Source organism: Chiloscyllium punctatum, chromosome 36 (genome assembly GCF_047496795.1).
Source record: "Chiloscyllium punctatum isolate Juve2018m chromosome 36, sChiPun1.3, whole genome shotgun sequence".
In the NCBI taxonomy this organism is placed as follows: domain Eukaryota; kingdom Metazoa; phylum Chordata; class Chondrichthyes; order Orectolobiformes; family Hemiscylliidae; genus Chiloscyllium; species Chiloscyllium punctatum.
In genome coordinates this window covers 73,679,594-73,702,513 of record NC_092774.1, presented here as the reverse complement: position 1 = coordinate 73,702,513, position 22,920 = coordinate 73,679,594, and the positions used below count along the sequence as shown (strand labels likewise).

The 22,920-nt window shown below is 47.2% G+C and overlaps 1 long non-coding RNA gene and 1 other non-coding gene across 2 annotated transcripts in view; both read right to left on the bottom strand.

Annotated features, from left to right (window-relative positions):
- LOC140460697 (uncharacterized) overlaps positions 1-22,920 on the bottom strand; it is a 71,350-nt gene that overhangs the window by 6,498 nt on the left and 41,932 nt on the right. Inside the window, exons 2-3 of the long non-coding RNA XR_011954293.1 lie at positions 8,351-8,458; positions 124-2,392 (exon numbers count right to left, since the gene is read on the bottom strand). This is a non-coding gene — a long non-coding RNA (uncharacterized lncRNA). The remainder of the gene's footprint in view (positions 1-123; positions 2,393-8,350; positions 8,459-22,920) is intronic.
- Positions 7,498-7,569, bottom strand: trnaw-cca (transfer RNA tryptophan (anticodon CCA)). Its single transcript has one exon. It is a non-coding gene; the product is annotated as a tRNA-Trp (tRNA).

The following is a 22,920-nucleotide window of genomic DNA, read 5'->3' as shown; positions in this document are numbered from 1 at the left end:
TTCCTCTTGTGAATGTTCCCATTGCTGTGCATGTCCATGTTAACATCAGAACTCTGCAGCATGGTGGCGTTAGATACGCACAGGGCCGGGGGCGCAATGGATGACGCATCTGACTCCACCTACCTGTTTGAAATGCAGCTCCCAGCTTCACACACCACAAATAATCTTTCTCATTGTCCTGAAGCTGGCATACGGTTTGAATTCCTGATCTGCAGGAACAAGCCTCTTTTCACTGTCTCGCGTCAGGAAATTCCCTGAGAACATCTGCGACAAGTCACAGCGCAGTCATATGAGGGGAAGCTGAAATAGCCCTACACGTTGCTCACGGGCACATTTCACTTTCCCCAACTCACCGCCTCAACCACTGCGGCTCTTGGGAGTGGAAAGAGAACAAACACCAAAACCCAGTCTCAGCTTTGTAAGTCTTCAGGAAATAAGAAAACTGTACATCCCTTCGGATCTTTCATCCTGGGCAGAGAGCGTTGATTTTAAATGGCTGTCCAGTCAGTGCCGATTCGTTTTGGCTGAAAAGAAATCTTCCTTATCTCACCCCAGCATTTCTTGCCACAGAAAACTGTGAGGCAGAGTTCATGTATATGTTTCCTTGTATGGTATTTTGTAAAATAACATTCGTTTGCTGGTTGTTTGTATCGGGTATTTCAGGTTCATTAGCCGCTGTTTAAGTGTGTTGGTAGGTTTGTGGGCTACCATGATGCTGAGAGGGTTGAGTTGTCTGGACATCATTTCCCAGATGTCGTTAATGTAAAGTAATGTGCTAGGGTTTCTGCAGACGTTGTGTCTGCTTGTGTCAGTTTGTTGATGTGAAATCGTCACATTGGGTTTATTGGGTAGGCAAAAGTGAGGACTGCAGATGCTGGAAACCAGAGTTTAGATCAGAGTGGTGAGGGAAAAGCACAGCAGGTCAGACAGCTTCCGAGGAGCAGGGAAATCGACGTTTCGGGCAAAAGCCGTTCATCAGGAATAGAGGCAGGACGCTTCCAGGGTGGAGAGATAAATTGGGGAGTGCTGGGCCGAAAGTAGCAAAGAGTACAATAGGTGAATGGGGGTGGGGACGGAGGTGACAGGTCAGAGAGGAGGGTGGAGCGGATAGGTGGGAAGGGAGATTGGCAGGTAAGACAGGTCCTGAGGACAGCGTTCAGCTGCAAGGTTGGAACTGAGGTAAGGTGGGGGGAGGGGAAATAAGGAAACTGGTGCAGTCCATAGTGATGTCCTGGGGTTGAATGTATCCGAAGCAGAAGTTGGGGCGTTCTTCCTCCAGGCATCGGGTGGGGAGCGAGCGGCGATGGAGGATGCCCAGGTCCTGCATGTCCCTGGCAGAGTGGGAGGGGAGGTTGAAATGTTGGGCCACAGGACAATGGGGTTGATTGTTGCGGGTGTCCTGGAGATGTTCCCTCAAGCACTGTGACTTGACTCTGCGAGAAGGCTCCAGTCTCCCCAATGTAGAGGAGACCACATCGGGAGCAATGGATACAAGGAATGACATTGGTGTTAGCCTTCTAGCTTCCGTGACCCAGGTTCGATTTCCGGGCAGGAAACCAATTTTCAGTAGAGCTGTTACGCTCCGTCCATATCTCCTTGGTGCCTCGTGGTTAGGATTCAGCGCTTTCACAGCTGCGGCCCGTGATTAATTGCCGGTCAGGGAAGCAATTTTCAGTGTGCTTTTTGGCTACCCATTCTCCTTAAATGCGCTGTACAGTTACTTATTGGTCTTCGTAGTTACTGGCTGCTGCAGTGTGTCGTGGCTCGTTGAAATAGTGTCCTCGTTCAGATTTGTTTGTACGTGTAGGGATGATTACTTCTGTAGCTAAGTACTTGGTTCGGGTGTGTTGTTTTCCTGCAGAGGCTGTTTTGAATTTACCATTGACTGTTCGCTCTTCTGTGACATCCAGAAATGGCAATTTGTTGTTGTTCTCCTCTTTTGTGAATTTTATGCCAGTAAGGAGATTGTTGATGGTGTTGTAGGTTTCCTCTAATTTGTTTCATTTTTTGATGACAGAAGTGTTTCATGGGTATTTCGTTGATTTGTTTGTCGGGCTTGTTACTGAATATGAAGTGGGTAGCAACCACGAGTTTGACAGTGTTATCTTTGCTGATGAAGTTGGTGCTGTGTTTGTGTCTTTGGTTCTTCGAGTAGTGTCTTCAGTTTTCTTTGGCCATGTTGATGTTAATGGATGTGAACAGGGCTGTTATGTCAAAGGACAACATTATTCCATCCTCTTCGATCTTAGTGTCTTTGGTGTTCAGGAATTCTTGGATGGAGTAAATGGAGTGGCATGAATCTTCGACTTGGTGTTTTAGTCCTCAGTGGAGGCCTTTGACTAGTCTGTATATTGGTGTTCCAAGTAGTGAGACTATGGCCTGAGGGGGGCTCCTGGTTTGAAAAGGAGGAGAACAACAATAAACTGCCATTCTTAGATGTAACAGTAGAGCGAAGAGTCAATGGGGAACTTCAAACTAGCATCTACAGAAAAAACAACACACACAAACCAAGTACTTAACCACAGAAGCAATCATCCCAACACCCACAAACGAAGCTGCATCAGGACATTATTTCAACGAGCCACTACACACTGCAGCACAGAGAAACTAGGAAGAGCACAAGAGCAATACGTATATAGTATATTTAAGGAGAACGCGTCCCCAATAAACCCATTCTGCCGATTTCTCGGTGATGCTTCCAAGCTCACTCTCAAAAATTTGGTTTGTCTCTACATTCTTTTCTGTTTATTTTTGGTGTGTTTTGAAAACTTTCTCAATCTTCTAACTGAGTATTGGAGTTGGGAAGTTATGTTGTGGCTGTACAGGACATTGGTTAAACCACTTTTGGAATATTGTGTGCAATTCTGGTCTCCCTCATCTCAGAAGGATATTGCGAAATTTGAAAGGGGTCTGAAGCACAAATGGGCCCACAGAGGGGAAGAGGCTCTTCTGTTCCCCTGAGTGTGGGAATGCCTTCAGTGATTCCTTTGTCCTGCTGACGCACCAGTTGGTCCACACCAGGGAAGGCTGTTCTCCGGCCCCAAGTGCGAGATGGCCTTCAGCAGTTCTTCCCACCTGCTGAGACACAAGTTGGTCCACACTGAGAGGCCATTCTTCTGCCCCAACTGCAGGAGGGGCATTGCTCTTCCCTCCGACCTGCTGGCCCATTGGTGTGTCCACATGGGGGAGAGGTCGTTCAGTTGCCCTATGTGCAGGAAGGCCCTCAGCAATTCCTCTTCCCTGCTGAGGCACCAGTCCATCCACACGGGGGAGAAGCCGTTCTCCTGCCCTGAATGTGGGAATGTCTTTACCCGCTCCTCCACACTGCTGAATCACCAGCTGGACCGCACGGGGGTGTTGGGGGGGGAGGTCAGTGGCGGAGGGGGGGGAGGCCATTCTGGTGCCCTAATTGCGGGAAGGCCTACAGCAATTCCACCGCCCTACTGAAACACCAATGTGCCCATACCGGGGAGATGCCCTCCAGCTGGCCCGAGTGTGGGAAGAGGTTCATGTTTTCCTACAATTTGCGGAAGCACCAGTGGGGGCACCAGCTCTCCCAGCAATCAGATCCTACCAGTGATGATGCCTTCAGTCACCTCCCAGGACTGAACCTCCTGCCAGTGGGTGCAGTGGGAGAGTAGGTGGGCTGTTTTTGTTTTCTGCTGGACTGCAATTGCCTCCCCTACACCCCACAACCACAACCCCATGGTGGCTCAGGGTTAGCACTGCTTCCTCATGGCACCAGGAACCCAGGAATAATTCCACACTTGGGGCTCTGTGTGCAATTTATGGAGGGTAGGAAAATGGATCTGAGTGGGTTAGTCTTCGGAAGATCAGTGCAGATGTGTTCGGCTGAAGGACCTGTTTCCACATTGTGGGAGTTCTAGGATTCTATGAGCATTGCCTTCAGTGGACATTGCTGCTCATTGAGCTCGAGACTGCACATTGCCAATGAAATGATCCAGAGAACCCTAAGACCGCGAGACCATCGGAGCAGAAGTTAGTCCATTTGGCCTACTCTGCCATTCATTAGTAACAAAAGTATTGGATGAGATTAGCTACAGTGCGGAAACAGGCCATTCATCCCAACAAGTCCACACCAACCCCCTGAAGAGTAACCCATCCAGACCCATTTCCCTCTGACTAATGTACCTAACTCTATGGGCAATTAAGCATGGCCAATCCACATGACCTGCACATCTTTGGTTTATGGAAGGAAAAAGGACCACCCAGAGAAAACTCACTCAGACATTGGGAGAAAGTGCAAATTCCTTACAGACAGCCACCCAACGCTGGAATCAAACCTGGGTCCCAGGCGCTGTGAGGCTGCAGTGGTAATCACTGAGCCACGACAAATTGCAAACCGAAGTCGGCAAGCAGGAGGTTGGGAGAATGCAGCAAGCCAGGCAGCACCAGGATGTGGAGTAGTCAGCGTTTTGGGTATTAACCCTTCTTCATGATTGAAACGTTGACTTCTCCATGAGAAACGATTTACAGGAATGTTGCTGGGGGTTGGAGGGTTTGAGCTACAGGGAGAGACTGAATAGCGTGGGGCTGTTTTCACTGGAGCATCGGAGGCAGAGAAGGGACCTAATACCGGTTATAAAATCATGAGGGGCATGGACAGTGTAATAGACAATGTCCTTTCCTTGGGGTGGGGGAGTCCAGAACTGGAGGGCATAAGTTTAGGGTAAGAGGCGAAATATATTAAAGGGACAACTTCTTCAATCAGAGTGTGGTACATATATGAAATGAGCTGCCAGAGTATATCGGTCAGGTGCTGTCAAATGGGAGTAGATAAATCTGTCAAATGGGAGTAGATTAATATAGGATATCAGGTCAGCATGGACAAGTTGGACCGAAGGGTCTGTTTCCATGCTGTACGTGTCTCTGACTACTGGTCCGGATGTAAGTTTAAAATAGAGTCTAAGTAACTTTGAATAGTTCAATCTTGTTGAGCTCATCTCCTGAAAAGTTTCAGATGAATCCCTCTGAGAGATACTGTTTAAACATGCTGAGTGGGACAAAATATCCCATCAAGTTCAACACAAACCCAGAGTTGAAGAAGTCAGAAGTCAGAACACCAAGGGGACCAAAACTGATCACAATATTCCAGGTGCAGTCTCATCAACGTCCTGTATAACTACAACATAACTTGCCAACATCTTTACTCAATTCCCTAATTGATGAAGGCCAGTGTGCTGAAACCTTTCTTCACTGCCTTGTGTACCGATGTAATCAGAGACATAGGACCTACTTTAAATTGATCCACGATCCAGCTGCTGGGAGCACAGAAGTAGAGTAGTGCTGCGTGAGTGTGCTGGGTAGATAACCAGAGGACGATGGGTAAAAACCATGTGATTCTATTGCTCAATGTCTCTGTCAGCTGCTTTCATATACAAAGGTTCTCTGTTCTGCATCTTGCCTTTGCATCTGTTTCCCAAAGCTTCTTCAGTGGAGGCGTGGCCGCTGGAGCCCAGGAGTTCAACAACCCCCCGGAACTGGAGGAAGGTCCAAGCTCCAAGAAGCGAGAGGGGGCGGGGGGGGGGGGGGGGGGTAAGGCTGGAGGTTGGATTTGCTCAAGGCTTGTATGTATTAACTTATTTAAATGGTACCTACTGTATGGGGCTATGGCTTACATTAAAACCGGAGGATCATATCAGAGTGTTTATATTTAGCAGTGGTAGTTGGTAAAATGCACTCTCTGGAAGAGCACTTTCTATGATGCTGCATTTCTTGCCTTCTGCCCTTCCACCATTTCTTATCTCCCATCTTGATTTTATATTTTTTTTGGCAAATTTAATTTCATATTAATCAGACTTGGTATTTATTCACTGTGTTCTCTTAATTTGCTTGTTCGAATATTGTAAATCAAAATTAATGCTGTAATTTCATTTCTGATGTCAGAGTTTGACATTGAATGTGCAGGTGTGAATACCAGTAAGTTGTGAAAATAAATCAAGAATTTGTGGTTTTGAACAAAAAGAGCAGTTCACTGATATTCATGGCATCGTCTCATTTGCGTGTAATGATTCAAATCTGACCAACAAACCGTTTCATGCAGTCATCCAATTGAATAAAAAAATTCTTTAATTTAATTAAAGAAAATAACTCTGGCAGGCTAAGATTTATGCAATCTATTTATAAGATTATGTCCATTGCTCGCAATATGGTCTCATCCACATTGGGGAAACTGGACACCAACGAGCGGAACATTTCAGGGAACAACTCTTGGACTCTAAATCGAAAAGACAACTCCCCCTCCCATTCCACCAAGGACATGCAAGTCCTGGGCCTCCTCCACTGCCAAATTCTTGCTCCCCGACACGTGTAGGAAATACCTCAATTACTTTTTTCGGACCCTCCAACCACATGGTATCAATGCAGATTTCTTCAGTTTCCTTATTTCCTCTCCCCCACCTTGTCCCAGATCCAACCTTCCAATTTGACACCAACCTCTTGACCTGTCATACCTGTCCACCTTGCTTCTCACCTATTTACTTCACCCTCATCTCTGACCTATCACCATCAATCCCTACCTCCATCTAACTATTGCACTCCCAGCTGCCTTCCCTCCAGCCCCACTTCCTTCCCATTTATCTCTCAGTCCCCTTGGGCCACCCTTTATTCCTGATGAAGAGCTTATGCTCTAAACCAAGACTGTGATGAAGCAACATCCTCAACAAATAGGAAATAGCTCCCAAGTCAGATTTCATTCCCTCTTCTGTTTCCCAGTTCTTTCAGAAATAAGGAATGTCTTTTTCTTCCACGAGGAAGTGGTCTTCCACTTTGTGCTGTCTGAAGTGTTATGCCACACCATTACTTCAGCCACCTTTTAAGAATCCTTTCAACCTGTTTTTCTAACAATTGTGGAGGTGACCAAAAGCAAACATTTCACTCCTCCTCAATGCCCCATTTTTCCTCCTAAGGGCCATTTTGTCATGTTGTCTATGTTACAAACAGCCAAGTGCACTTGGTTTCTGAATTGAAATTTGGTCATTGAAGTGAATAGGATTAATATTTATCGATGGCTTGAACTAACTGTAATTATCCACCAATACGATATCTTTTGTTCCACCAAAACTGGAAACAATGATCTGTCTTTATATTGCAGTCGGATGTAGAAAATCGCAGCGATCTTCACGTTATTATAGTTTACTGAGGCCATAACAGCATTGCGTGGCAGTTTGATGTGACTAAAACCTGGATGGCAATCTCTAGATTATGTTGTAAAAATATCGGTATAATGTTATTCACACCGCGTGATCACCAACTGAACGAACCGGCTGTGTTTAAATCCCGTGATGAACAGTCTGTGTTTTACTTCTCACATTGCGGGGAGCTGAGCATTTACCCAAACAATGGGCACACCACCGCCCCGACACTGTGTTTACAAATCAAACTGATCGAAAGTTTCCACAAAGAAGATTAGACACGACCAATATACGGAAAGAACGTACTCCTTCCTTGATTTGAAATGTAAGAAGTTGACTGTAGTGAGCCTGACGTGATTTGAACACGCAACCTTCTGATCTGGAGTCAGACGCGCTACCATTGCGCCACAAGCTCACGGACGGTTGGTACCCTCTATTCATGCTTAAGGGAAGTGATCGCACTATAATGATTTTACGTTCATGTCTGTTGTGTTTCTCCCCCTTCTCTTCCAAGGGTTGGGCTTGTCTTTCGACTTGCAGAAGTTGAGATGCTCTGGATGCTGTGATCCAGGGCAAACACAGGCTGGAGGACCTTCAGCTCAGAAAGATGCAGCTGGAAGCCGGGCTGCAGACACGTTGGGGGGAAAAGGGGAAAGTTAACTGGACACTTTATTCTGGGAGATGGTCATTCCTCTTCAGACAAAGCCTTCTGACTGGGTCAGTGGACAAGGTCAAGAGGGTGTCAGCACAGGTCAGACAGATAAAGGGGATCTGAGAGAGGTCTGCACGAGTGAGGAGCTAACTGGCTGCATGGTGGGAGTAAGAACAATGTTGGGGAGGGGGCAGTGGTGGTCAGGGAGAGAATAGTGGCAGGGATTGTCACCATTCTCTGCAGTTGGCAGCAGAAGACCAGATTGCATCAGTGTCTGCCTGGCGCCAGGATTTGGGAACCGGTGTGCTTAGGGCTGGAGAAATGGAAAAGGGAAGTTGCAGCAGGCGTGGTCTAACAATATCAGGAGGAGAGAGCCTCTGCTGAAGGCTCATGAGAATTCAGAAGCTACAAAGACAAAACAGAACTTCAAAGCTCTGGGTGGCATGGTAGCTCAGTGGTTAGCACCACTGCCTCACAGTACCACGGACTTGGGTTCAATTCCACTCTCATACAGGTCTCTGTGTGGACTTTGGCATGTTCTCACCTTTGTGTCTGCGTGGGTGAAATCTGGGTGCTCCAGTTTCCTCCGATAGTCTAACCATCTGAAGTTTAGGGTGGATTGGCAATGCTGAAGTGTCCAGGGATCTGCAACCTAGGGTGGGTTAACCAAGGGGAAAGTGGGTGGTTAGAAGGTCAGTCTGAACTTTATGGGCCGAATGGCCCGTAGGGATTATATGAATCTACCGTCTCAGCCATGTGTCTATTGAGAAACGATTGCCCCCAGGTCTGCTGTTAATGGAGTGGGTTCCAGTTCATGGGTAAGGTGGGATTTGTGCTGTCACTTCCCCAACCCACTGTCCCCATGCATTCTCTCTCACCTCACAGTGTGCACTCACCAAATCTCTCTGCCCAGCCATTCTCTCTCTCTCTCCCCCTCATTTTCTGCCCCCCCCATTCTCTGTCCCCAAGTCTTTCTCCTCCCCTCCACTCTCTGTCCCCTGTCCATTTTCTCTCTCTCTCTCTCCCTACCCTTTGCTCCCCTATCCATTCTCTTGTCTCTCTTCTCCCCCAGCCTCTGTGCCCCTGTCCATTCCCCACCCCACCCCCCATCCTTTCTCGTATCTCGAGCCCTCTTTGATTGCTGTATCAAGCCCTTCTCGGGAAAGAGAGAGAATGGATGGTGATGAATCAACCTGGAAGACGGGGTGCACAAGAAATGGCTGATTTTAAAATTGAGAACAGCTGAAATGATATATTCAGAAACATTGTTAATGTCTAAAAGCATAAAGCTGCAGACATGTTGCGGAAACTTGCATTGAATTAGGCGGGTAAAGTCATACAGCACAGAAACAGACTCTGCAGTCCAGCTCACCCATGCTGACTGGATACCCTAAATTAATCTCGTGACCCATTTGCCAGGATTTGACCCATATCTCTCTCAACCCTTCCAATACATATACCCAACCAGATGCCTTTTAAATGTTATAATGGTACCAGCTTCCATCACTTCCTCTGGCAGCCTATTCCACACAAGCACCACCCTCTGTATGAAAAAAAAATACAAATCTATGCCTTCCTCACTCCCTAGTTTTATCTGTACTGATACCTTCGGGGATCATAAGACCATAAGACCATAAGACATAGGAGTGGAAGTAAGGCCATTCGGCCCATCGAGTCCACTCCGTCATTCAATAATGGCTGATGCGCATTTCAGCTCCACTTACCAGCGTTCTCCCCGTAGCCCTTAATTCCTCTAGACAACAAGAATCTATCAATCTCGGCCTTGAAGACATTTAGCGCCCCGGCTTCCACTGCACTCCGTGGCAATGAATTCCACAGGCCCACCACTCTCTGGCTGAAGAAATGTCTCCGCATTTCTGTTCTGAAATGACCCCCTCTAATTCTAAGGCTGTGTCCACGGGTCGTAGTCTCCTCGCCTAACGGAAACAATTTCCTAGCATCCACCTTTTCTAAGCCATGTATTATTTTGTACGTATCTATTAAGTCTCCCCTTAATCTTCTAAACTCCAACGAATACAATCCCAGTATCCTCAGCCGTTCCTCATATGCTAGACCTGTCATTCCAGGGATCATCCGTGTGAATCTCCGCTGGACACGTTCCAGTGCCAGTATGTCCTTCCTGAGGTGTGGGGACCAAAACTGGACACAGTACTCCAAATGGGGCCTAACCAGAGCTTTATAAAGTCTTAGTAGTACATCTCTGCTTTTATATTCCAACCCTCTTGAGATAAGAGACAACATTGCATTCGCTTCCTTCATCACAGACTCAACCTGCATGTTTACCTTTAGAGAATCCTCGACTAGCACTCCCAGATCCCTTTGTGCTTTGGCTTTATTAATTTTCTTACCATTTAGAAAGTAACCCATGCTTTTATTCTTTTTGCCAAAGTGCAAGACCTCGCACTTGCTCACGTTAAATTCCATCAGCCATTTCCTGGACCACTCTCCCAAACTGTCTCGATCCTTCTGTAGCCTCCCCACTTCCTCAGTACTACCTGCCTGTCCACCTAACTTCGTATCATCGGCAAACTTTGCTAGAATGCCCCCGGTTCCCTCATCCAAATCATTAATATATAATGCGAACAGCTGTGGCCCCAGCACCGAACCTTGCGGGACACCGCTCGTCACCGGCTGCCATTCTGAAAAAGAACCTTTTATCCCAACTCTCTGCCTTCTGTTAGACAGCCAATCCTCAATCCATCCCAGCAGCTCACCTCGAACACCATGGGCCCTCACCTTGCTCAGCAGCCTCCCGTGTGGCACCTTATCAAAGGCCTTTTGAAAGTCTAGATAGACCACATCCACTGGGTTTCCCTGGTCTAACCTACTTGTCACCTCTTCAAAAAATTCCAACAGGTTTGTCAGGCATGACCTCCCTTTACTAAATCCATGTTGACTTGTTCTAATCCGACCCTGCTCTTCCAAGAATTTAGAAACCTCATCCTTAATGATGGATTCTAGAATTTTACCAATAACCGAGGTTAAGCTGATTGGCCTATAATTTTCCACCTTTTGCCTTGATCCTTTCTTGAACAAGGGGGTTACAACAGCCATCTTCCAATCATCCGGGACCTTTCCTGACTCCAGTGACTCTTGAAAGATCTCAACCAATGCCTCTGCTATTTCCTCAGCCACCTCTCTCAGAACTCTAGGGTGTATCCCATTGGGGCCAGGAGATTTATCAATTTTAAGACTTTTTAACTTTTCTAGCACTATCTCTTTCGTAATGGCAACCATACTCAACTCAGCCCCGTGACACCCTTTAATTTTTGGGATATTACTCATGTCTTCCACTGTGAAAACTGACGCAAAGTACTTGTTAAGTTCTCCTGCTATTTCCTTATCTCCCATCACTAGGCTTCCTGCATCAGTTTGAAGTGGCCCAATGTCTACTTTTGCCTGTCGTTTGTTTCTTATGTACTGAAAGAAACTTTTACTATTATTTCTAATATTACTGGCTAGCCTACCTTCATATTTGATCCTCTCATTTCTTATTACACTCTTTGTTATCCTCTGTTTGCTTTTGTATCCTTCCCAATCTTCTGATTTCCCACTGTTCTTAGCCACTTTATAGGATCTCTCTTTTTCTTTAATACATTTCCTGACTTCCTTTGTCAGCCAAGGTTGTCTCATCCCTCCCCGGTTAATCTTTCTTTTCTTGGGGATGAACCTCTGTACAGTGTCCTCAATTATACCTACAAACTCCTGCCATTTTTGCTCTACTGTCTTCCCGGTTAGCCTCTCCTTCCAGTCTATTTTAGTCAGTTCCTCTCTCATGCCCTCATAATTACCTTTATTCAACTGTAACACCATTACATCCGATTTTGCCTTCTCCCTTTCAAACTCCAGACTGAACTCTACCATATTATGGTAGATCTCTGGACTTGGACAGCAAGGTTCCTTTGTTCCTCAGCACTCTGTAGGGACCTACTATTTATTGATTAATTTCCTCCATTGTTACATTTCACAGAATGCCTGGAGATTAAATTCCATCTCTCTGCCCCCATTTACCAGCTGATTGGTATCAAACTGTGGCCGGAGACCATCGTCCTCACTATCAAAACCACCACCTTTCCAGAGTTTACTCCTAAACAGAGGGGGGCAGCACTGTCTCCATCTAAGCAGAGGGAATTGTGTGTGCGTGTTGTGGGGGCTTGGAAACTTTTCAAGCTCCCTTTCCTTCATTTTTTAATCACACCAAATCTATGTGGTTTGAGTTTTTATAACAGGAAACAGCACAGGGTTTAATTTTAACTTCCCACTGGCTGAAACTTTGTCTTGCCCTCTAACATCTGAGAGTCAAACACTTTAGTTCCCCTCCCCTCCCTCCATGTGCAACACAGAGTGTGAGAGTGGCACCTGTTGTTATTTTGTGATCGATTCCAAATGAAATTTTATCTCTGCGCAGGCGCAAGTGAACAGTCTGTTTTTGTACTTCCTGCGAGATCAGACTAGCAGCTTTTAAATCCTTATGTTAAGCAGCAGAAGCAAACAGTAGATCAGCAATTATATTTTGAGAGTGGAAATTCTAGCCCTGGTAATCCCGTTGGGTCAACAGAGAGAGGGGGAGAGGATGTCACATCTAAAGTGCATACAGAAGAGTTGTTACACTTGTTCAGTCAGTTGAGTTGGTTCTGCCCTCAGATGTGACTGGATGTTGCTTTTCATGGATCATAATTAAACTACAACGGAACACATTAAATTGAAGGAATTCAATTGAAAGGGCAATTTGAGTGAATAAATGGAAAACTGCTTAAAGATTGTCTCTTGGTCTTTTACTTCACCAATTAGAAGTTGTTGGTTTGACAACTCTCCTAATCATAGAATCCCTACAGTGTGGGAGCAGGCCATTTGGTCCATCGAGTCAACACTGACCCTCCAAATAGCATCCCATCCAGACTCACAAAAATGTGCACCGCATGTGTGCAGAGAAGGGGATGCTGGGAGTGAGTGGGATGCTTTCACCACCACCATCTCCCTCCAAGACCCAAACATCCCCACAGCACCACCTGTCCATTCCTCCACCACCACAGTGCCTCTGGCCTTAACCCCTGCCAACCACAGTGCCACTGTCCATTCTCCCCGCCACCCACAGCATCTCCTTACATTCTACTCGCCACCCACAGTGCCCCCTGTCCATTCTCCCCGCCACCCACAGCACCCAGTCCATTCTCCCCGCCACCCACAGCATCCCCTGACCATTCTCCTTGCCATACACAGCGCCCCTGTCCATTCTTCCCACCACACACTGCATACCCTGTCCATTCTCCCCCACCAACCATGGCACAACCTGCCCATTTTCCCCTGTAGCACCCACAGCACCTCCATCCATTCTCCCCGGCGATTCATGGCTCTGCCCTCTCCATTCCCCTGTGCCACCCACGGCACCTTGTCCAATCCCTCGCCACCCCCGGCACACTGTCCATTCTCTCTCTCTTTCTTTCTCTCACCCCCACCCTCTGCATCCCTCTCCAGTCCCTCTTCCCATCTTCTGACTCCCCATGCATTTTCTCTCTCCCCCACACCCTCTGCTCTCCATCCCTCTGTTCCTCCACCTATTCTCTTTCTCAGCCCACGCTGCCGAGTTTCCTAGCCCACCTTGGCAGTGGCCGGGCCGGGCAGCCGTCGGCTCTGGCTATTGCAGCCCCCGACTCCTCGCAGAAGTCCGCTCGCCGACACTCCACCACGTGCACGGGTCAGTGATGCTGCCGAACCGATTGCTGGTCCCGTTTCCGCCTCTGCTTTTCCTAAGGCAAAGCTGCTGCATGCCTCGTGACACTCGGCGGCCGACATGGTGGAGGAGATCCTGCCTCCGTCGCTGCAGTGCATGCCGACAGGCATCGCCTCTTGGGCGCCCTGTTTATTTTCCCCAATACACATATGTTTCTGCGGGCCACACCAGGCTGGTGCTCCCCACAACTTCACGCCACCCTGCTACACACGCACGCCAGCGTGCAGGTGGGTGCTGCTAAGGTGGGGAGTGTATGTGCGGTCCGGGTCGCTTTCCTCTGGCAATCAATCGCACTCGCCTTGGCTGGCGAGTACGCGGCTGGGGTGTCGCAGAGGACCCGTGCTCTTTGTCCCCCGAAGTTCAGACTCCAGAGCCCTCCGGCGTTTGAGCGCTTGGCATTTCCCCGCACCCTACAAATTCCGTTCGTCCGGCTCGACGCCATCCCCCCCGCCGGGGAGCGCGGCCTGGAGTCCGTCTGTGTCGTGGCAGTGGGGCGAGTACGGCTGTCACCGGTCCCAGAATGGCTGTCGGTGGTTTACACGGTGACGTGCACCGCTTCGTCTTTGGGACACGGAGCTGCCTCGAAATGTTGAGCCTCCTGTGGGGTCTGCCTAGGCTCTGCACGCTGGCGGTGCGGCCTGGCCATCCTCTGACTCTGGGTACGACCTCAGATCAGACACGACAGCCCGCTGAATTTAAGCACATTACTAAGCGGTGGAAAAGAAACTAACCAGGATTCCCTTAGTAACTGCGAGTGAACAGGGAAGAGCCCAGCGCCGAATCCCCGCTCGCCTGACAGGCGAGGGAAATGTGGCTTATAGAAGCGCTTTCTCTGACGGTGCCCAGACGCCTAAGTCCTCCTGATCGAGGCCTAGCCTGAGGACGGTGTGAGGCCGGTGGCGGTGTGAGGCTCGTCGAGATTGTGGTAAACTCCATCTAAGGCTAAATAACAGCACGAGACTGATAGTCAACAAGTACCGTAAGGGAAAGTTGAAAAGAATTTTGAAGAGAGAGTTCAAGAGGGTGTGAAACCGTTAAGAGGTAAACGGATGCGGTCTGCGCAGACCGCCCGGAGGATTCAACTCGGTGGCTCCAGTCGGTCACATTGGGGTCTGGCGCATCTCCTCTGCTGGGACCGCTCCGCGCGTGGGCAGGGCAGTCGCTGGGCGCATTTCCTCAGCTGTTGGTGCGCCGCAACCGGTTTTGGGTCGGCTGGGAAGGCCGGTGGCTTTGGAAGGTGGCTCGCCACTCCGTGTGGTGAGTGTTATAGCTCCCTGGCAATACCCTTCGCCGCACCCCCGCATTCTAGGGAAGCGACCGCTGCCGCGCCCTCCCGCCCCCTCGGGGTGTGCGTAGAACCGTGTGTGGCGAGCGGGCTCGCCATGCTCCCGGTGGGTCTGTCGACAGGGGTGTAATGTCCTCAGTTCACCCCAACCGCGTCCTGCCGCAGAGTCGGGTCGAGCCATGCCGAGCTGGTGCCAGAGGGCCCTTCCTGTGGATCACCCCAGCTGCGGTGCCCGTCGTCCTTCCATGGCAGGCGGGTGGCCTCAGCCGGTGCCTAGCAGCTGACGTAGAACTGGTGTGGACCAGGGGAATCTGACTGTTTAATTAAAACAAAGCATCGCGAAGGCCACCGGTCGGTGTTGATGTGATGTGATTTGGGCCCAATGCTCTGAACGTCAAAGTGAAGAAATTCAATGAAGCGTGGGTAAACGGCGGGAGTAACTTTGACTCTCTTATCCCCTTTCTTGGGGGATGTGACGACAGTGTTTTTAAGGTTGTTGGTCTCCGACCGGTGCCGGCATCGTCACCTTTGTGATTCGTTTCTACGCATTTTGTCGATCACAAAGTAAGGTCGAACCTCCACGTGGTTCCCCCTGATAATGGCCTGTATGAGGAAGCTCTGGCCGAGAAGGCGATTTTAAATTGTTTTGTGGTTGTTTTAGTCTGGTCTTATCAGTGTTTTTACCAGCGATTTTATCTTTGGTCTTAACTTGATTTCACCAGTGCTATAAACCACTGGATGTTTTTATCGTTTTCTCCATCGTTTGAGCATTACTCAGACCAGGCCGGCTAATACGACCTTCAGAAAAGATACGAGACGGCTGGTGACCATTCGGTCTAGTTGAAACCAAATTTGGCAGAGGCGATTATGGCCGATTCCAAAATTTCCAGTTGGGTGGGAGACCGGGAAAATAACCGCCCCCCACGGTTGCTTTTGGCGGCTCCATGCGCTAAATGTATGCGCCAAAAACGGACTGGGCAATCCGTCTCGACTCAGACTCACACGGAAGAGACCATAAGAATTATTCCGGCAAGGCTGTCCTCGGGCAGGCACGAGGGAGCTGTTAACATTGCCCAGAATAATCAGGACAGAATTCAAAGGGAAGGGCTTGTGGAGGAGGCCCCTCTACAGCCAAGTCCATTTAACAGCCGGACGATTTTTAATTCGAATTTTGAGGGGCCATTTGTTTTTAGTCGATGTGGAGATTTAGAGAGCAATGAGGAGAGGTATGAAGGAAGAATTTTTCACCCGGTAATTAAAGAAACATATAGAGTTAATAATTAAATACCCTATAAAAAAAATTTAAATGTAATTCTTGTAATAATATCTACAATGCTACAGGGATGTTTAGGAAACACTTGAAAATATGCAAGGGAATTAAATCAGTGACAATTAGGTGCAGTAAATGCGATTGGGAAGGGAACTATCAGGCGGTAGCGTGCCAATATGCAAAATGTAAGATGAGTGATAATGTTAGTAGCAGTATTAATAGTACCAATAATAGTAATGAAGGAGATGGATTAGAAAAATCATACCAGTGTGAAGGATGCCCGTTAAAATTTAAATCAGCCAGAGGGTTGGGGCAACACGAAAGACATACTCACCCCATCTTGAGAAATGAGAAAAGGAAAGAAGGGAAGACGGAGAGTAAGGATAAGATAGATAATAGAGAGGGAAACAAGAGGGGAGTATGGTCTAAGGTTGAGGTGGAAAAGTTGCAACAACTATAATTAGAGTTTAGCGGCTGTAAGACTATTAATAAAAGTATCGCAGAGAGAATCGGTTCTAAAACCGCTAAACAAATTTCGGATAAAAGGAGATTATTGAATAAGAAGAATAAAACTAGCGATAATGATAAGGGTATAGAGTTAGAAATGATCTTTAATATTAATGACAATAATGAAATTCAAGATAGCGATCTGGTGTTAGATAGGGTTTTGGAGGAAGAAAGATTGAATGAACAGAGGGACCAAGAGAACGCTATTATTAGGGATTGTCAAGATCATGATGGTAGGTTGATATCAGAATTGATAAAAATAATTGAAGATGACCTGGGTAAGAATAAAGTTGTTAGTAAGGATCATGAGAATATTATGGGTATGATAATGGATAAATTAGGAAAGAAAAAGGATGATGGAATAGGTAAGAAGGTAACTCATGTTAAAAGAGTAAGTTTTAAGCTAAGGGATAGTGGGCAAAGAAAGAAGAAGGAAAACAAAGCTAAGGAAAGGTATAGTAAAAAGAAGGGAAAATTTAAAGAAATGCAAGTTCTATATAAAACTAAGAGGCAATATTTAGCAAGAACCCTAATGGGGGCCCCAGTTAAGAGTGAATGCCCCCTGAGCAAGGTAGAGTTAGAGGATTACTTTAAGGAAAGACTAACAAATTTGAATGAAAATAATAATTTAAGGGGTTTTGCTAAATATAAAAATCAAAGTGAGGGATCCTTAAGTGGCATTCTGACTGGTCCTGTGATGGTGGAAGACGTGGATCTGGCTGTAAAGGCGATGAACGTGAAAACCGCTGCAGGGCCAGACAGGGTAATACTTAAAGAAATAATTAAGATATTTATTTAGGATGATTTATTATTTCCTAGACTATTTACCATTTGGATAAAAACTGGTAAAATTCCAGACCAGTTAAAAATAAGTAGAACGGTTCTGATCCCTAAGGTGAGCATAGAAGATGAGTTAAAAGATATAAATAATTGGAGGCTGATTACTTTCGGGCCAATTATGCTTAGAATCTTTACAAAAATCATTGCAAATAGACATAGTAAAGCGATAAATCTGAATAAAAGGCAGAAAGGATTTATGACCGGTGTAGCAGGATGTGAGGAGAACATAAAAATCCTGGAAAATGTTATGAAAGGTGCTAAAAAGAATAAGAGGAATTTAGCTGTGGTTTTTGTAGATTTAGCAAAAGCCTTTGATACCATCAGTCAGAGATTAATTATAACAGCGTTGAAAAGATTTCAGCTCCCGCAAATTTTTATTAAACTAATTAAAAACTTATATGAGAATAATTTTACTCAGGTGGAAGGTTTTAAATGTAAAACCGGAAACATTGAAATTTTAAGAGGAGTAAAGCAAGGTGACGCGTTGTCACTAATCCTTTTTACACCTTCCGCAATCCATCACAGACGGAGTGCGTTATGCTAAAGCCCGTGATGGAGGCCTGGCGTTAAATATACTGTCAACTTTTATTCCAATCTCGATTGTGAGGAAATATGGGACGTTACATAAATCTGATGACGAAATATTGCACGCCTCGTTTCGGTTTGAGGGTGAGAGTGTAGCGGAGAAAATGCATAAATGGAGTAAATTAAGGGTTATGGAAAAGATCTGGAATCCTAACATTAATCGACAATTGGATGAAGCAGATACCATCAGAGAAGATAGTGAAGATGGGATGGAGGAGTTTGCGAGTACTAACTATGCAAACTGGAGATCTGTGGAGATACAGAGATGGATGGCCCTCCCCTGTCAAGGGGCAGGTGTGCATTATTATAAGAATGATAGTGTATCAAATAACTGGTTGACAAAATTATTTTTTATGAAGACGTCCAAAGTCATTAATTCGATTTTGTTACGAACTAATTTATTTCCAACGCGGGCGTCTTTGTCTTATGGCAGGCCTTTTAAGATTAAGAATTGCAGAAGACGTAATGACATTTCGGAAACTTTCGCGCATATTTCTGGATGGTGCCCTGACGTGAAGAAAATGAGTTAAAAGGGACAATAGGTTAGCTGAAGAACTAGTTAGTTTTGTTAGGAAAAACGGGTGGATAACATATATAGAGCCGCATATATAAAGATGTGTCCGGAAAACTGTGGATACCGGACTTAATCTTTAAGAAGGAACAGCAAATCGTGGTGGTGGACATGACAGTCAGAACAGACCTTCAAATAAACTCCCTTGAATTGGCATGGGAGGAGAAGATAAAGAAATGTAGTCACTTTGGCAAAAAGATAATTCACCTCGTCGGTGGGGGAAAGATATCTTTTTATGGGTTTGTGATAGGAGCGCGAGGGAAGTGGTTTGAGAAGAATTCGGAGTTGATGAAAGGCCTCGGGATTGTAAAATTTAAACCATTTGCACAAAATATCACAAACCTAACTTTAACTTTGACCCTCGAACTTTTAAGGATTTTCATGGACTCTTAATATCTCCGATCGACGTATTTTTTTTAACTAGTTTAAATAGTATGGTTTTAAATTTTTATGTTTTATCAGTTTAAATAGTATTTTAAATAGTTTTAATCGCTGATTTTAATTTAGAGTTAAATTTTAAGATTTTATTAATAAAATTGTATTATTTTAAATAACTTAGGTTAATTGGTGGTGGGTAATTTTAGGTGGTAAATAACTAAAGTGCACGCTACACGCAACAAGGGATGAGTGGTAACATTGTCCAACGGTTGATAACCTTAGCTCGTCTCTCGCCTCGCTGAAACTCTGCTTCACAACGTCTTTTAAACTTTTTATTTTCTTTTACCGTCCCCTTTTAGATCTTCTGGCTGTGGCTTCGCTGGATAGGGGTACTTTACCTGTCGACGAGCGACATTAAAATCTCGAAAAGGACACGATCCATCGCATATGGTGAGTGCATCAAATAGCCAAATGCCTAGTGACGCGCATGAATGGATGAACGAGATTCCCACTGTCCCTACCTACGATCTAGCGAAACCACAGGCACGGGAATGGGCTTGGCAGAATTAGCGGAGAAAGAAGACCCTGCTGAGCTTGACTCTAGTCTGGCACTGTGAAGAGACATGAGAGGTGTAGAATAAATGGGAGGCTTCGGCCGCCGGTGAAATACCACCACTCTTATCGTTTTTTCACTTACCCGGGGAGGCTAGCCCAGAGGGGCTCTCGCTTCTGGTCGGAAGCGCCCAGGCATGACGCGCTCCGGGGACAGTGGCAGGTGGGGAGTTTGACTGGGGCGGTATACCTGTCACACCATAATGCAGGTGTCCTAAGGCGAACTCAGGGAGGACAGAAACCTCCCGTGGATCGGAAGGGCAAAAGCTCGCTTGATCTTGATTTTCAGTATGAGTACAGACCGTGATAGTGGGGCCTCACGATCCGTCTGAACTTTTGGGTTTTAAGCAGGAGGTTTCAGACAAGTTACCACAGGGATAACTGGCTTGTGGCGGCCAAGCGTTCATAGCGACGTCACTTTTTGATCCTCGATGTCGGCTCTTCCTATCATTGTGAAGCAGAATTCACCAAGCGTTGGATTGTTCACCCACTAATAGGGAACGTGAGCTGGGTTTAGACCGTCGTGAGACAGGCTAGTTTTACCCTACTGATGTTGTGTTGTTGCAATAGTATTCCTGCTGAGTACGAGAGGAACCGCAGATTCAGACATTTGGTGTATGTGCTTGGCTGAGGAGCCAATGGTGCGAAGCTACCATCTGTGGGATTATGACTGAAAGCCTCCAAGTCAGAATCCTGCCTAAATGTAACGATACCCTAGTGCCGTGGATCACCGACTCCGGTCGGTGTGTATCGCCATTCGATTCTGGTCTGGAGTGCAGCCGTATGGGCGTTGCCTCTCTCCTTTACTTGCACCTCATGTTCATGGGGAACCTGGTGCTAAATCATTCGTACACGACCTGATTCTGGCTCAGGGTTTCGTAAGTAGCAGAGCAGCTACCTCGCTGCGATCTATTGAAAGTCATCCCTCGAGCCAACCTTTTGTCGGTAACCGGTGCACGAGAATTTACTCCCACGCACGTTCATATGCACCCGTCCGTTACCTCGGCTTTTGCTCGTGCCCCGCATCAAACCCGACACCCTGCTGACCGTTTCACGCCCACAGGTGCACCACCTCTCCCCGGGGGTGCTCATGTGTGCGCCTGCCCGGGGGTGGCGTCAATGGCAGTCAGGCTACAGTCGAAGTGAGACGTGCTGTGTCAAGGGCGGCGGCTCTGCTTGTGCGTTGGTGGGGGGGGGCGGAGAGGTCGGTGAGTTGGCCGGTCCGTGTTCTTCCTACGCTCTTCTTGCCGCACCACCTCGGCATGCCGGCGCCTGGCGGTCATCCGTGCTGCTCCCTGGCCAGGAGCAGTTACGCGATGCCGGCAGACCGGTGTGCGGAGTGTGGGGCATGTTACCCACTGGCTTTGGGTGCACAGCAAGCGGCAGGGGACTTTTTTAAAATTTTTCCCCTCCTCTTCGCTTTTTGAAGAGGTCACTTACTGAGTTACCACTGACACTTAGAATTTTTTTGAGTTAGCAGAAGTCAGTAACCAAGTGCACTTTTGAATTGGTTGCTAACTTCTCCGTTCGAGTTACGGCTGTGGTTGGCTTCAATTAGTCGTGGGGGCTTAATTATCGCCCAGGGGAGTATGCCCCGGTAGTGTGGCCGAGGATGGAGTGCCTTTTGAAGGGGGCGTTTCTGAATTTGGATCCTTTTTGACCTGCATTGCCGGATGGGTGTGGTTTTGAAGGGTGTGTTTGTCTGGAGTGCCACCGGCGGTGGGGTCAGGCTTAGGGTGAGTGTTCGGTTCCTGGTTAGGGATAGGGAAAGGGTTAGACTTAGGTTTAGTGTTCGGGTTCCCATTTTGGTAATGTTTGATGTCCATTTTCCAAGGAGGCGAATCCAAGGCTTCAGAGGGACTTTGAGTTTGAGTTTTCGGGGCCTATAGCTCAGCCGGATTTGACCCGGCGGTTCTGCGGACGCTCGTGACTTCGAGGGCGGACCCTCCCCCATGTTCAGGCCGAATTTCATTATTTCTAACGGTGGGAAGTGGTCCAAACGGGGATGGGAGTGAAAGTGACGGCTCATACCGACTTTGAGGCTTCTAAGCCAGGTAGCTCAGCCGGATTTGACCCGGCGGTCATGCCGACGGTCGCGCCTTCGAGGGGGGAGTGTCCCCCGTGTACAGGCTGAATTTCATGCATTTCAAACGGTGGGAAGTGGTCCAAACAGGGATGGGAGTGGAGGTGACTGCTCATACCGACCTGGAGACTTCCAAGCCGGCGGTTCTGCCGACGGTCTCTCCTTCGAGGGCGGACCCAACCCCGTGTTCAGTCCGAATTTCATGCGTTTTCACGGTGGAAAGTAGTCCAAATGCGGATGGGATTGAACATGTCTGCTCATGCCGACCTTAAGACTTCCAACCCGGGTAGCTCAGCCGGATTTGAGCCGGCGGTTCTGCCGGCGGTCTTGAATTCGAGAGGCAACCGGCCCCCGCGTTCAGTCCGATTTTCATGCATTTCCAACGGTGGAAAGTTGTCCCAACGGGGATGGGATTGAATGTGACTGCTCAAACCGACTTTGACACTGCCAAGCCAGCTAGCTCAGCCGGGTTTGATCCAGTGGTTCTTCCGATGGTCCCTCCTTCGAGGGTGGACCCTCCCCCGGTTGGAGGCCGAATTTCATGCATTTTTAAGGGTGGGAAGTGGTCCAAACGGGGATGGGAGTGAATGTGAGTGCTCATACCGACTTTGAGACTTCGGGGCCGGATAGCTCAGCCGGATTTGACCCGGTGTTTCTGCTGACTGTCTTGCCTTCGAGGGCGGACCCTCCCCCGTGTTCAGGCCGAATTTCATGCATTTCCCACGGTGGGAATTGGTCTCTTTGATAACGGGGACAAGGGTCTGAAGAGGTGAAGTGAGTAACCAGCACACTTAAGGAAAGGGTTCGAAAGTTCTCAACAGTGTGAAATAAGTTACCAGGAAAGCTTAGAAAAGTTGTCTGAGAGTCCCAAATGAGTGAACTGTAAAACTTAGGGAAATGCCCGAAAGGTGAAATCAGTAACCAGGAGAAGATAGGAAAGTACCTGAAAGTGCTAAATGAGTAACCAGAAATACTTAGAAAAATGTCTGAAAAAAAGAAATCAGTAACCAGAAAAACTTTTGTCTAATGTTTGAAAATGAGAAATGAGCAACTTGAAAATGAGAAATGAGTAACCAGAAAAACTTAGAAAAAAACACTTAGAATATTTTTCTCACTTTGAAAATGTTTCTAAGCGTCAGCGGAGGAAAATGCTGAAGCATCGGGAAAGATACACAAACTCACGCCGAACACGTGTTCCGAAGTGCCGGAAGAACTGGCTGTATTGAGCCCG